General features: G+C 42.0%; 1 pseudogene; it reads left to right on the top strand.

Annotated features, from left to right (window-relative positions):
* The first annotated feature begins 617 nt into the window (after positions 1-617).
* On the top strand, positions 618-10,391 carry LOC142853553 (serine/threonine-protein kinase DCLK2-like; annotated as a pseudogene).
* The last annotated feature ends 2,796 nt before the right edge of the window (positions 10,392-13,187 follow it).

The raw sequence follows: 13,187 nt of genomic DNA, 5'->3' as shown, positions 1-13,187 counted from the left end.
CCCATGCTCGCCCACCACCCCACCCCACCCCCTCCGCTTCCTTCCTCCATTCGGCTCGCCGGAGAGCGAGCGCAGGCTGGAGGCGAACCAGGGCAAGCCTCGGGCCGTTCAATTTAGTGGTTCCTGGCCCGCTGCCCGCGCCCTATATGTGAGGCGTGGACCGGCGAAGGAGGCTCTTGGGGGGCGTGGGGTTCCCCAGCTGGCAGCGGTGACGGAGAGGGCGCGTGGGACAATGAGCTGGGCATCTACAAGCTGCTGCCGCCTTTAGCTACCTTAGCGGGCCCACCTGCAACCACGGCCCCCGTGCTCGAGCCAGGTGTCCCAATGCTTTAAGGCCAGAGCGCCCAGATCGCGGCGCGCTGAGACTGGGGCGGTGGGGACGTTCCTTCGTTAATTTATATATTTGTGAGGTAATTTTTTTGTTTTGTTTTTGTTTTTCGAGACAGGGTTTCTCTGTAGCTTTGGAGCCTGTCCTGGAACGCCCTTTGTAGACCAGGCTGGCCTCGAACTCACAGAGATCCGCCTGCCTCTGCCTCCCGAGTGCTGGGATTAAAGGCGTGCGCCACCACTGCCCGACAATTTATTTATTTGTGGAGAGCTATCTCTGAGCAGCCGCGATGGCCAGCACCAGGAGCATTGAGCTGGACCATTTTGAAGAACTTGACAAAAGGCCGCGGCCGGGGTCTCGGGGAGGTGCTCCCAGCTCCTCAGGGGGCAGCAGCATCTCTGGCCCCAAGGGTAATGGGCTCAGCCCCAGCCTGGAGCACAGTGCTCATTGCAGCTTCTACCTCACGCGGACCTTGCAGGCCTTAAGCTAGAAGAAGGCCAAGAAGGCACGCTTCTACCGGAATGGGGACTGCTACTTCAAAGGCCTGGTCTTTGCCATCTCCAACGACAGCTTCCGTTCCTTTGATGTGTTCCTCATAGAGCTGACCCGCTTGTTGTCTGACAATGTGAACCTGCCTTAGGGCGTCCGCACAATCTACACCTTAGACGGCAGTTGGAGGATCACCAGCTTGGACGAGCTGCTGGAAGGTAGGAGGTGCAGGCAAGGCTCTGCAGTTGCAGGCAAGGCTAGGCAGTGCAGTGACTGGGCTGGGCACTTCCCCGCCTAGGGTGGAGCAGGTGCTTTCTAGGCAGCCAGGGGGATTAGAGCTCCTCTGTAGTTTGTGTTGGGCCGGGGTGCACACATTCTCTGTCCTTCTCAAGAGATTTGCCTTTTTTTTTTGAAGAAAATTCTAATGAGTAGAGACAAATACAGACAATGGTACCTTTAAAATTAACCAACTTATTTTTGCTGGAAGGGCAAGCTGTTTGAAAGCATGGTCCTCCAGTGAGGCGCGGGGTAACCCTTGGTGGAGCTCAGCGCAGCACCTGTGCTGTCCCTGTGTTTGGGATCCCACTGTACCTTCTGTGCATGGCTGTGGTTCTGACTTGTTCCAGGTTGGCTTTTCTGATTTCACTTACGGCAGAAGTCACTCGAAATCAAGAGGGGCGATCCAGCATAGCAGGTATCAACCTTGGCTTCATCTTGGACCATACTGGCCACTTTTAAAAGTATGGGTGGCTGGCCCCACCCACCCCTTAGATATTATGATGTGCATGGTTGGGGTGTGACTTGGGCGTAAGCTCTGGGGTTAATAGAGAGACACCTCTACCTTACTTAAGGTGAAAGAGTGATTGAGGACAAGTCCCAGCATCAACCCCAGCCTACCACATGCATGCACACAGTCATGTACATGCATATCCCCACATGTGTGCCTGCACATATGCAAACATGCGAAGACACATATAAAGTTTCAGGTTTCATTTAAAATCATGTGCTCAGATGTTCAGATTTATCTCACTGAACCAGGGTGCTTTCTGATGTAACTTACCTCAGTGAGTACAGTGTTGGCCATGCTGTCAAACCACTCTACTTCATGTGAGTCAGCTGTTAAACAATGTTTCATTTTCTTTGCCTCTTCCATGCTAGCAAACATACTTTAGGAGGTGATTAAAACAAAACTAAAATTGTCTTCAATTAAGACTAGAGATTTTGATTCAAGGCTCCTTCCTAGCCTGTCCCCTTGAACTCAGATGACAAAAGAAATGTGCATAGCCCAGTTTTTTTCTCCTACCCTTGACCTTGAAAGTCTCTGGAGAATCAAGCTGGTCTAGTGTAGGACAGTTTTCCTTCAGCATGGTTCCTAAACCAGCTAACTGGTTTATTCAGCTTTCTGGATTAGTATTGCCGAGTGGGCTGTGTGGGTTCCTGTATATCCGTTTATTCTTGGAAACTCTTGTAGGACTCTCTCTCCCAACAGTAAGTGTGGGAAAATCAGGTTGTGTCCGCTGAGCTTGGATTATCTCTGAAGGTCCATTCGGAATGTCCAGATGAGGACTTTTAGCACTTTTTCCCACTTGTCATCCCCTTTTGCCTAACGTAAGTTATATCACCTGTTTATAGGTATATAAAATAACATAGCATTTACTGAAAGTAAATCATGAAGAAATTTCTTTTGTGTTTAAAATTACATTTGTTTCTATGTATGTCTGTAAGTGTGTATACCATTTTGAAAAAGGAATGGGAAGATACTGGTTTGGTAAGATCAGTTTACGTGCTTTTGCTTACAGGGTAACACTTATTAACATTTTAAGCAAACACACTAAGGAACCTGGAGGCAAAAGCCGATGCAGAGGCCATGAAGGGTGCTGCTTAATAGCTTGCTCATCATGGCTTGCTCAGCCTGCTTTCTTATAGAATCCAGGACCAGCAACTCAGGGATGGCACCACTCACAATGGACTGGATCCTCCCCCATCAACAGTTAGTTGAGAAAATGCCCTACAGCTGAATATTGTGGAGGTTCCATCTTTTCTAGTTTGTGTGTCAACTTTGATATAAGACCAGCCAGCACATCCTAATGCTTGTGCTAAAGCCACTTGACTGAAGGAGCTGTCTTCATGGTCTGCTATTGGAATATGCATATCAGAATATACATTTAGAGCAATTTAGTTCATTGAGCTCTTTCTTAGAATATCTTTTACAAATTTAAGATTAATTTTGAAATAATGATAAAATTGTTTCTCAGTCAGCGATAGTCTCCTCCCTCATTTCCTTGCTCATCATCTTCATCTCTTAACAGTATTTTGCCTCACCTGAAGAAAGTCACCAAAATGTATTGCTGGCTCTATGCATGTTCATTAAGCCCGTGTGAGTGAAAGAACCTGAAAAGTGGCCCAGTGGATATGTGTCTCCTTAGTTTAGTGATCAAAGTCAGTAGCTGGGAAGTTACACATGAATCTTATAGTGCATTTAAATACTTAGTAGTCGTGGTCTTCAGAATCTTCCAGCAAAATTATGTCTGACACCAACCGCCACCTACAAGTGCTGGGATTAATGGCATACACCACCATGCCTTGCCTACTTTATTTTTTTGACTCTGAATAGACCATGTGGAGATTCATAAGGCTATGTCTTCCTCCTCCTCCTCTTTCTCCTTCTTCCCCTTTTCCTCCTCTTCCTTCCCCCAGCCCCTAACTCCCTTCTCCTCTTCCAGGTGCCCAGGCACTTTGACATCAGAGTTACATCTCAGGCCTGCCCTGCTTATTGTTTATCTGTCCTTCAGGTATGACCCATTTCCCTCAAGTCGTCTCATTCTTGGAAGGCCTGTCTGTCTGTCTTTCATTTTTGGACGAACACTTGTTTTCTGAACTTTTGTTACTTGTGTGAGTGCTGAATCTAAGTCACAGTCGGTATTGCTTGCCTAAACTTAGGGCTAAACTGTGCTGTTAGATCCATGGAAGATTAAGGATGCAGGAGAGGAGAATTGAAGGACCCCAGAGGCTGGGGAACCACTGCTTGGATGATGCTACACTCATTGTGCCCCAGTTTGTTTGCAGATGTCAACTGTCTTTCAATTTGAAACCCTTCCACTAGCCTTATAGTTGCAGTTTATTTATTTGGACAAGAGTCTCATTGTTGTAGTTCTGGCTGACCTGGAACTGAGATACACCTTCTTCTGCCTCCCAAATGCTGGGTTTGAGATGTGTATGACCACTCTTGGCTATATTTGATTTTATTTGCTACATAGGAGTTATAGCTATGGGGTATTGTGAGCTATCTCAATGCATGTACACAGTGTTAATGATCATGTCACGGTAACTGGTGTATCTATCACCTCAATTTTTTTTGTTTGTGCTAGGAACTTTCAAAATCCTCTCTGCTATTGACTTGGAAACATTTCACTAAATTTTTGTTAACTGTAGTCATTGTACTACTGTGTGGAACAGTAGAAGTTGTTCCTCATAATCCCCTGAGATTACAAAACCTGAATGTTTGTGCCCCTGGAAATAAGAATAGAAGCCTGGTAGTGGTAGTGCATGCCTTTAATCCAAGCACTTGGGAGGCAGAGGCAGGTGGATCTCTGTGGAAAAGAAAGAAAGAAAGAAAATAAGAATAAGTGCGGCAGGTGGGTGTAGCTCAGTGGTAGAGGGCTGCTTTACAAGATTCCAGCTCGTGGTTCTAAGCCCATGGGTCATTACCTCCTGGGGCTGAATGACCCTTTCACAGGGGACACATATCAGATATCCCGCATATCAGATATTTTCTTTACAATTCATAACAGTAGCAAAATTGCAGTATGAAGTAGCAATGATGTAGCATGAATTCCAATTCTTATTAATAATAAAAACTGAGAGTCAGATACTGGGTGTTAATGCTGAAGATCAGAGAAGCAGAGTGCCAGCCACTAGAGAGTTTTTACTTCTACCAGTGCACAAACTGAGGGGCAATCCTGTCCTCAGACTGCATCTCCAGACTGTATCTGTCTCCACTAAACCTTCAGACTGCAGTGCTCTTGACTCCTCCCTCTTTATAGTCCTGTCTAGTCCTATCTACCTCCCTAGTGCTGGGATTAAAGGTGTGAGCCCCCACTCCCTGGGTTCTAGTGGTTTAGCTTTGCACTACGATCTTCAGACAAGCTTTGTTTGTTAAAACACAAACAAAATAACAGTACACAGTGAAATATGGTTTGGGGTAACCACAGCGTAAGGAACTACATTAAAGCATCACAGCTTTAAGAAGGTGGAGATCCACTGCTCTAGTGCACCACCACCAATAGTGGTAAAACAATCTACATAAAAATCTAGCATACAAATGATAGAGATTGCTAACTGCATTGCAATTTAAAGATATTTATAAATATAAAGATGATATGCAAAGGTTCCATACTGCAATGCCATCCAAGCACAGTGGCTGTGAAAGAACTGGCCAACCTTCACGACCTGAGAAAATGTAAGTTAGCAGGATAAAGCTGCAGGTACTGTTTGTGCTAACTTAACTGCTATTCACGGTTCCCTTCAGTGCTTAATGCTATGTTGGTGTGCAGAATTGATGCAATGCCCGTCAGAATGCCATGCACTGAGCCAGCTATATAGCTAACTGACTTCTATTCCTAGTAAGTGTATATTCTCCGCCCGTAACTTGCTGTGAGCATATCTTTAAATTAGGTATTATCTTATTTTCCCAACTAATTCCTGTCCAAGTTACATACCTTGCACCTAAAGAGTTAGAGCTTTGGGCAGGAGTTTGTGTGGCTGTGCTTCATTTAGAAGTAGTTATTTAGATGTATTTCACAATGGGGTGATGCATACATTTTATCATAAAAACCAACACAAAATTAAAATTCCCATTGTGAACTCTAAGGATATCTTACCCTTGACCAGGTGTGGGGAACTGAAGGCAGGCCATGGATCTGTTAGTTTACACTAGTGCATGAGAACTATTTTTGGTCTCATTAGTAGAATTTCTGTTTTCACATTTAGCTAATTTCTTAGGTCTTAAGACAAACTTCTGTAGTGTCATTTTCTTTGTATTTTTAAAAATAAAGCTTGCTTGAAGCTTGGAAAAGTAAAACAGCCACACTGACCAGTCTTACTGACTATGCAGCAAATGACACATACTTTAATCCCAGTAGTTACAATGACATACACCTTAAATCCCAGTAGTTACAATGGCATACACCTTTAATCCCAGTAGCCACACTAGTTTACCATAGAAACCAAACAGTAGTGCTGCATGCCCTTAATCCTAGAATTAGAGATGATTATAAAATGGGAGGAGACAGCTCTCAGTCACAGTCTCATTCTGAGACTTCCTGGAGGCAGAATCACCATTTTCGGACTGAGGTTAAGGTCAGAGCCAGTGACTGACTGCTTTGCTTTTCTGGTCTTCAGGTTGAACCCTAATACCTGTCTCTGAGTTTTTATTAATCATGCTCCCACTCCTATATCTATATGTGGAAACCTCAATATATAGACATACCTTTCTTCACATCTGTGTCCAGAGTAGCTTCTCTGCACTTTTCCTGGTGGAAAGCATCATAAACCCAACAGTTGGATGTATCTTCAGGAGAGAATTGTGCTTAGCTTTCAGATGTGTTGAAAATGTGGTCATAGAGGTCACCCACCTTATTTTGTGTCCACCGCAGATGGAAGTGACAGGGAAGCTCCTTGGGCCTGACACAGGGGTACAGTGCACATAGTACCCCTGCTGGAGCAGGAGATTTTGTGTTACCTTGATGATTCCCATAATTTTTACTTCAGCCAGTGCACAGTTTGGTTAGAAAACCCAATTAAATCGTTTGACATAGTAAACTAATAAAACAGTCTTACTTTTTCCTACTCTGTATTTTTCTAAGCAGCTATGAGGGGTACTCATCTTCTGATGGAAATGAGCACTTTTGACTACAATGCACTCAGAAGCTCACCCATGTTAGGCTTCACTAAGAGCACATATAACTGAATGTAGTTTTCCTCGGTTGCATTCTTTTTGGGAAAATTTTCCTTAGATTTTGAAATTAGGAAAGCATTGAAATTCCTAAGATTTACCAGTATTAAGCATTAAGTGCCTTTCCATGTTTTCTTCTGCATTCCCTTGTTTAAGTGTGATGAATGCATGTCTATCAATATGTCCATCATTTTCTCCAGAAGTGAAGAGCCTGTGTTTTAGGCTTAATCAGGTTTTGTTTTCCTCATAAGGTTGTCTGCTTGTTCCTTCTACAAGAATGAAGTAAAACCATGGGCTTCAGATTTCATGTCACAGAATTTGACTTGAATGTCAGGATTATTTATAAATTAGTTAGTGACCTAAATAATTAAATTTTAGCAAATGTGAGAACGATATTGACTTACACACAAGTAGTCTAATACTGCTTGTGTATGAATTTCCTACTTGGTAAATCATATGTAGCTCTCCCACAGCTAGCATCACTCTCAATAGTGGAAAACTTCAAAGCTTCTATTTTAGGAGGAGGAGGAGATACTCACACTTACCCCATAAGCAACTGAGGGCCCCAGGAAGAACAGATTTTTAGAAAGGCAAAGGTGTTGGAAGAAGTGTCTAGGTCAGCAGTTCTCAACTAGTGGGTTGTGATTCCTTTGGAAGTTGGACAACTCTTTTGCAGGGGTTGTCTAAGTGTCTAAGACCACTGGAAAACACAATAATTTACTTATGACTCATAACACTAGCAAAATCAGTTATGAAGTAGCAATGAAAATAATTTTATGGTTGGGAGTCAACACAGCAAGAGGAACTGTATTAAAGGGTCACAGCATTAGGAAAGTTGGGCTTTGTCCTAGATTATAACCAGGGTTTGTTTTCAAAGCAACTAGGGAAAGTAAAAACCTTACGTATGCTTTCATAACCTGTCTACCAGTGACTGTTTCAGCTGGACCAGGGTGAGGCTTGGATCTGCTGAAGGAACAAGATCACCTAATTTATATATATAAAAAAACCTTCTTAACTAACTAGAAAATGATGAGAAACCAATAGCTTGTAAGCTCAGTGTGCAGACAACCGTATGTGCACATGCACACCATGGAAGTGTGAAGCTCTATTCTGTGGACACCTTGACTCAGAACTTCCAAATTATAGAACTGGTCTACATGTCTAGTAGGAACATTATGAAGGGAAAGGGGGGACAGGGAAGGAGTTAACCACCTCTAACTGCACAATCACACGAAGTGCTTGCTCTTCTGCTTGTTTCTGTTCTTCCAAGCCCATGCAGAGAAGGAAATTAAGACATGAGTTGAAAAGCGTGTGTCCTGGGTGGTTTGTCAGCTGTGCAAGGTCTGGTTGATCAAAGGAGATGGACATAGAAAATCTGCTCACTTTCTTTTTACCTTTTTTTTTAGCTTTAAGAAGACTTTACCACTGACTTAATGTATCCCTGTCCTAAGAAACAACTATCTTCTCTTTCTAAGGTTATTTTTATATAGTCTTCTATTACACATTTTGAGTCAGAACATTCATTAAGTTTTCATTAAAAATAAAAATGGCAAGAATTTTTTTGATATGACTTGTACTTTTTCTGTAAAATTCAATGATAGCACCATCATATTTTTCTCACTAATACATACATGTGCATTGCATGGCTTTATTAATTTTATTTTATTTTATTAATTTTATAACTTTTTGAAATTCTGTACAATTTTCTTCTGACCATACTATCAAATAGTTCTATGGGGATGACAACTTGGGTGGTGATGGTTGGGGAAGACTTCAGGGTGCTGCTGTAGGAGTGGTATTATAGTTTAGGATTGGTTCCCTGCGTCTCCCAGGCAGAACCCTAACAATTTGTCTACACAGAAGACATGGCATGTCCTCAGAATTCCTTTCCACATCCCTGATCTGTCACTTGTGCAGGAGCCTTTGGGCATCTCTGAGGTTCTCTACTAATCAGGTCCTGGAGAACATTTTGATAATAGTCAATATTGACATTATTAGCTTATCCTCAGGCTTTCTTTTTCATTATTTTGGTTAAAACATTTATGACTCATCTGATATAATTACTATATCAAGAATGAATCTATTTGTACTAAGTATATGAAATAATGTGTTCTTTGTGATTATATCTCAGAGAAAACCTTAGCATGTAACCTTCTGTGTCAAAAAGTCAGTACCAAAATAATTGATTGTTATATAGTTCTTGGAAAAGTACCATCTTTTCAGTAGGAATTTTAGAAATTTTGGAATGTAAAAAATTTAGATATCGATAAATGATAGGCAAGCAGTATAGCCTCTGTGCCCTTCTTAATTAAACAAAAGCCTGATTAAGCGTTGTGAGAAATGACTGTATCATTTTAGCTTAATATCTGCTCCCATTTAAGAAGATATAGAAAAAGTTGTCCACTTGAAGTTTTAGTTTTATTTTTAATTTATATTCCTCTAGAGAAAACATTGCCAGCAGTATGCTGCTTTGAGGAGCCAAGCCTTTCACTTCACAGTGCTTCAGTAGTTGAATGGATGATACTACAACTGAATATGATAAGTCCACCATGTAAGGATGTAGTGATTGCTGTTTGAATAAAATTAGAAGGATTTTAATTTTTATGAATATATTTTTTTCAATTATTTCAACCAGAATGAACTATTTATGTTTATTTCTGAGACAGGGTCTCACTGTGTAGCCTAGATGGGCCTTAAACTCCTTGCATAGCCTAGAGTATCCTTAAACTTGGTGCCAATCTTTCTACCTTAACCTCTGCTCCTAGGACTGCAAGCTTGAGCTACCATACCCAGTACAATCCCTCTCCCTTTGTAGTAACAGTTCAGGCTGAGTTCAAGCTGGCCTTGAACTCAGATCTTTCCACTTTAGCCTTCAGAGTAGCTAGGATTACAGGATTCTACCATATCACCATGGCTGGCTAGGATGAGCTTTTATGAAGAATAAATTAGTTTGCATTTGGAATCATGAAGTACTTTGTAATTTAGTTACTTGATTTATTTAATTCTGTAGCTAATGATCCTGAGAATCAAAGTGTGGAGTAATGACTTATCAAAGGCGAGACATTTGGGTAAAATAAAACCCAGGTCTCACTCTTCATTTCTGGGCCTAGTGCTTTTCACATTATATGTGTAATTTTCTGAAAACCAACCTAGGTACTTTGGAAGAAAGGGAGGTGGGGGGATGTTAAAGGGAAGGGGTATTATACTGCACTCCCTTTCTGTGACCACAAGTTTAGGAGTTACAGGTTTCCAGAAGCCATTGTTTAGACATAATGCATCCAGGCTTACTATGGCCAATGCTCAGAGATCTGATATTGTGCTAATAAAATTGTTATTTGCTTTTTAGGAGAGAGTTACATGTGCGTCTCCAATGAACCATTTTGTAAAGTTGATTACACCAAAAATGTTAATCCAAACTGGTCTGTGAACATCAAGGGAGGTACAATTTGAGCCTTGGTCATAGCCTCTGTGAAGAGCGAAGTGAAAGAAAGCAAGGGCTTCATCAAACCCAAGTTAGTGACTGTGAGTCAAAGTGGAGTGAAGCCGAGGAAGGCCATGCGGATCCTTCTCAATAAACCATTAAACTTGATTCAGGCGTGGTCAAGAGGCTGTGTACCCTGAATGGAAAGCAGGTAGGTGGTGCTTCTCACAGCTCACCATCTTGCCTTCTTTGAGTTTACATGTTGACTATCTTTGCTGGTGTTTGCTGATGTCCTATACGGTCTGGAACTTGCCGTATAGAACAGGCCAAGCTTGAGCTTGGGCTCCACTGTCTTCCTAAGTGCTAGGATTAGAGGCATGCAGCATGTCCAGCTCTTTATGTGCAGGATTAGGGGCATGCAGCATGTCCAGCTCTTTATGTGCAGGATTAGGGGCATGCAGCATGTCCAGCTCCTTGTGTGCAGGATTAGAGGTGTAGAGCATGTCCAGCTTCTCGTGCTGCTGCAGTTATATCAGCAACAGAATGTTGTGGTCTCCTGGAATTGGTCCTTGAAGATTTACACGAGGACTATATGTGTGAATTAGCCTTTAGCAAGAAAGATGTAAGGGCCTCCCATTTTTCCAGCATCTTAGAATCCTTGTACTCCTCATTTTTTAGAAGGAAAGATGTCAATTTCCAAGGAAAAGGATAAGTTGAGTGGTATCATGTGCTAAACAGTAAGTTATCCAGAAATAATTATCAATTAGTGTTTAGTGGTTTGTGCCATGGGACAATGGTCTGTACCCTGTCACTTGTATTTTAAATAAATGCTGTTTGACCAGTAACCAGGCAGGAAGTATAGGCGGGGCAACCAGGCAGGAAGTAGAGGTGAAACAACAAGAATTCTGAGAAGAGGGAAGTTTCAGTCTGCAGTCTTCATCCAGACACAGAGGAAGCCAGACACACAGCAAGCAAGATGTGATTGCCTTGTCAAGAAAGGTACCAAGCCACATGGCTAACACAGACAAGTCTTATGGGCTAATATAAGTTATAAGAGTTAATAAGAATCCTGAACTACTAGGCCAATCAGTTTATAATTAATGTAGGTCTCTATGTGTTTACTTGGAACTAAGTAGATGTGTGACCTGGTAGGACACAAACCTCAGTCAACAGAATGATGTGCCAATGTGGGGCTGACCAAATCCACTTTAAAGCCTTAGAGAGCTTGGGAAGTTATTCTAGATAGAGAAGAATAGAGTTAAGCACAGCTGATAGCAGCACTTTCTCAGGTAGGCTCTGCTTGCTAGAGACAAGCGCTCTCTTTAAGAGAGGCTTCCTGGGGCTGGACAGATGGCTCAGAGGTTAAGAGCATTGCCTGCTCTTCCAAAGGTCCTGAGTTCAATTGCTAGCAACCACATGGTGGCTCACTACCATCTGTAATGGGGTCTGGTGCCCTCTTGTGGCCTGCAGGCATATACACAGACAGAATATTGTATACATAATAAATAAATAAATATTTGAAAAAAAAAAGAGAGGCTTCCTGACTCAGCTTTAGCTGCAAACCTTAAATGGAATATCTCCTTTTGACTGGCTAGAGAAACTGAGGCAGTCAGGTTAGAGGTCCAGGTTTTTGCCTCACTATGAAAGGCCTCGAAAGTGTGGTTTCTTAACTGGTGGCTGGTCACTCACCTCTTGGTTCTCTGTGTATGACAGCAAGCTACTTTTGGAGGTGATGGTTAGGGGCACAAAAACTCCATAAAATGGGGGTAAAGTACAAAAATAATCAGATGGAAACTGACAATAAAATACTTTAAAAGATGGTTGAACATTTAACCAAAGTCAAAATAATGAGTTTGTCTCCAATATGGTTAATAGACATCTATTGGAACCCATAAGCTCGCATGTCAGATGGACCCCAGGTTGAGGTTTTACTTCCTCTGAAGGAGAGAAAAGGAACTTGCAGGCATGTAGTCTGACTTTATCTGAATGGAATCATATTGTGCTTCCCTGATGCCTACAAAATCTCTAGTTAGGAGTTTTGAATGATGGTGACCAGATGACATCCAGGTTGTGTGGAGATCCTGAGACTTGAACTGAAGTAACTGTAAGGCTAAGTTAATCAGATACTTACATGGAGCTGTGGTTGAAAGAATTGTTTGCAAAGCCCTAGGATCAAATGCCAAAGAGCAGTGCATAGGGTGCACTTAAGTGGGTTGGCACCATCTGTGCCCTGTATCCATTCTACTATGGTGGTTCAGCCTCCTCCAGGTCTTCCATTATTTACTTTTTTGGCTCCTCGTGTAACTGTCAGTGCCAGTATCCTACAGCCCCCCTTTTGCAGTCTCCACAGGAATGTAAAGCTCTTTAGTCTCCATCCCATCAATCCCCAGTACTTGTCTGCCTGGCAAGAATAAGGATATTCTAAGATACATTTAAATTTCTCCCTTTGGCTAACAACTACTGAACTAATAGACACTATGTAATTTGAGTTTCCCTGGGAATTTCACTGTGGAAAAAGACTGAATCCTTCAGGTGAGACCATGTTTACTTAAACATTTACTCCTTATCTGACCACCTTACAGGAGAGACAGGAGGGTTTCAGACATCGAAATGCTTTCATTATATGACTTAGTTATATTAACTTAGTTTTGTATATCCCTTGTCATCTATCTAAACTTGTTAGGACCCCAAGGATAAATTAATCACCTTATATTTTCATCACTGTTCCAAATTAGTGTCACCCAAAAATATCATGTTTATTACTTTTCTTAATAATTTGTTCTTTTTTCTTTTCTATTTTTTTATCTTAAGTAATAGCCTAATTATGAATCTCTGGCTGTCTTGAAACTCAGTGTATAGAGTAGGATCTTGTAGAAAATCAGAGTTATGGGGCTGAAGAGATGGTTCAGCGGTTAAGAGCATTGCCTGCTCTTCCAAAGGTCTTGAGTTCAATTTTCAGCAATGACATGGTGGCTCACAACCATCTGTAATGGGGT

This window comes from Microtus pennsylvanicus, chromosome 7 (assembly GCF_037038515.1).
Source record: "Microtus pennsylvanicus isolate mMicPen1 chromosome 7, mMicPen1.hap1, whole genome shotgun sequence".
NCBI classification, from domain to species: domain Eukaryota; kingdom Metazoa; phylum Chordata; class Mammalia; order Rodentia; family Cricetidae; genus Microtus; species Microtus pennsylvanicus.
The sequence above is the reverse complement of the archived record's forward strand: the minus strand, read 5'-3'. Positions and strand labels throughout refer to the sequence as shown.